Below are 2,907 nucleotides of genomic sequence, written 5' to 3' on the forward strand. Positions count from 1 at the left end.
AAGGAAATATAAAATTAAATAGCTAAAGTAAATCGTAAGTGGAAGTGCATCTGTCAATTATATAATAATTGTATGAATGTTCAAAATATAATTTTTTTTAGAAACAAATACACATTGGTTGGCCTATTCATGAGCTTTAATCAGCAGTTACACATGTTCAGGGGCATAGGGCATTATTAATATACCATGTAAGGTGGTATGTGCTAGAAATGGGTAAACCAGTATTAGTGAGTCTGCCCGTGGGGGGGGGGGGCACCGCTGCGCCGGGCAGTGTCCTACATTGTCCCTCAGAAACATACCACTTGTCCCCCCTTAGGCTTATTAGCAGGTGGTCACCCTAAGCTGGGGGGGTCACCCCCCCCACCCCTCCCTTTTGCAGGGAGCCGACAGGATTGACAACAGCAGCAACTTTCAGCAACTTTATAGCGAAAAAACGTTACAGCGTACATTGATGTTAAAATGTGTCCATGTTGGCAGGACGTCTTTTGCTGTGCGCGCGCCTCGTCTTCATATCAGAAACAAGGAATTTAATTTGATCACTCCTGATTGGTCAATGGCTGCACGTGGGACTGCTTGGATTGTTGCGAGTAATGCAAATGCGATAGGGAGTCCCGACTGCCAATCCATGTCTTCCAGTGACGCGGTCCCCTGATTGGTCCGGGCCAGTAAGCAACTGCGTACAATGCATATAGACAAGCCTGACGCATTGTGGAAAGAAGTTCTGTGGACAGACGAGGTTGAAATAGAACTTTTTAGCCAGAATGAGCAAAGATACATTTGTAGAAGAAAGAGCACAGAAGTTATTGAAAGGAACCTCTGTCCAACTGTTACGCATGGGGGGGAATCTTTCAGACTTTGGAGTTGTATTGCAGCCAGTGGTACAGGGAAAATTTCACGAGCAGAAGGAAAAATGGATTCAATAAAATTTCAGCAAATTTTGGACGCTAACTTGACGCCATCTGTGAAAAAGCTGAAGTTAAAGAGAGTATGGCTTCTACAAATGGATAATGATCCTAAACACACCTCAAAATCCACGGTGGATTACATCAAGAGGCTTAAACTGAAGGTTTTGCCATGGCCTTCACAATCTCCTGTCTTCAACATAATTGAAAATCTATGGATAGACCTTAAAAGAACAGTGCGTGACAGAGCCAAGAAATCTCAAAGAACTGGAAGACTTTTGGAAGGAAGAATGGGTGAAGATACCTCAAACAAGATTTAAAAGACTGTTGGCTGGCTACAAGAAGTGTTTCCAAGCTGTGATACTTGCCAAAGATGGCAGTACAAGGTATTAATTCTGCAGGGTGCCCAAACTTTTGCAGACGCCATTTTTTTGTTTTCTGTTATTTTAAAAGTGTAAATAAAATCTAACTTTTTGTGACATGTTATACAAATGTCTAATCTGTCATTAGATGCCTTTTGGAGATTTTTCCAGTTTTCTTGGCTTCTTTATGTACATTAATACAAATTTTTACCGTGCTGCCCAAATTTTCTAGGCGCACTGTATCTTAACCATGTGGTGGAGGCCTTGCCAGTTCTTTGCTCATCAATGAGCATATTCTGGGCAAGTTGTGTGGGGGTATAGCTCAGTGATAGAGCACTTGACTGCAGATCAAGAGGTCCCCAGTTCAAATCTGGATTCCCTCTTCACAGATCATTAGTCCTTGTTCTAAATTGTAAACTATGGGTTCTCTTTGATTCCCACCTTCAAAGACAGATCTTTCATGGACTTATAGAGGTTGTGTAGATGACCAAAACATGAAGAAGTCAAATACACGGTCTAGGTAACTTAAAGTATTTAGAACCTCTCTCCTAAATTATCCTGAGATATTGCTGTTATTATTTGTAATATGTATGTTAGTGTCCCTGGTGGGACTCTTAATATGCTGTCTATACTTCTGATGTTCATGGCTGAGGATTGCTGTGTTGAAGTCCCCAAGGACAATGAGCAGGGAGTAAGGATTAGGGGGGATCCGAGTATCCGGCTGAAACGAGCATCCGGTACGGATAAAGCACTTTTGCCGAGTACAAGTATTATACGAGTAATATGAGTCAAAATCCGTGCTTGGATTGAATACAACTCCTCAACTGGCCACGCAGCGTTCTGTGATAATCATAGCGCCCCCCCCCCCCCCGCCTACAAACCCCCTCTCTCTCGCTCTCTCTCTCTCTCTCTCTCTCCCGCTCCGTCAGTCAATCGGGTCTGCGGATCTGTTGCGTTAACGTTTAGGGTTTCTTCAGCTTCAGGTTTGTGGTACTTACATAGTAACCAGTAGATTTCTGGTGAACGTGGGGTTTGTAGTCCTTACATAGTAACCAGTAGATTTCTGGTGAACGTGGGTTTCAGACATGCTGCTTGGTTTAAATGCAACTCCCGTTGCGTCTCTGCCATCGGAGATTTTTTTTTTTTACTGTCAGCTTCCCCCCGCCCCCCGCCACCTCTCTCTCTGTGTCTCTCTCTTACTCACACACACACACACCACACACACAAACACACAACACACACACACACCACATACTGGTGTGGAAAAAAAAAAAATCACACTGATCATAAAAAATAAAAATTAAAAAGGAAAGTTATATTGAGTATGAAAACTCTTGTTCATTACATTTTACTTCGTAATTGCAACCGCATGTGTTTTTCATTGTTGCAAAACGTTCTGTATATAGTTTGTTTGTTACCATGACAACACCATTGATCTGAAGCTTGATGCTGTCATGTAAATAGTTTTCAAATCAGCAATAAATATAACAATTTTTGATCACTCATATCAATTGCATGCTTAAATCGACATCCCGGTAAAGCCCCGCACATTTCAAGAGAACCCGACCCACTTCCTGGTTAAATCTGAGCACTTCCAGTTTAGGCCCCGCCCAGTCCGAGTACGGATTCGGATACAGATAATT

The 2,907-nt window shown here is 42.4% G+C and overlaps 1 non-coding gene across 1 annotated transcript; it reads left to right on the forward strand.

The window, feature by feature from the left end:
- Window positions 1–1,575: 1,575 nt before the first annotated feature.
- On the forward strand, window positions 1,576–1,647 carry trnac-gca (transfer RNA cysteine (anticodon GCA)). The gene has a single exon. It is a non-coding gene; the product is annotated as a tRNA-Cys (tRNA).
- The last annotated feature ends 1,260 nt before the right edge of the window (window positions 1,648–2,907 follow it).

This window comes from Etheostoma spectabile, chromosome 4 (assembly GCF_008692095.1).
Source record: "Etheostoma spectabile isolate EspeVRDwgs_2016 chromosome 4, UIUC_Espe_1.0, whole genome shotgun sequence".
NCBI classification, from domain to species: Eukaryota; Metazoa; Chordata; class Actinopteri; order Perciformes; family Percidae; genus Etheostoma; species Etheostoma spectabile.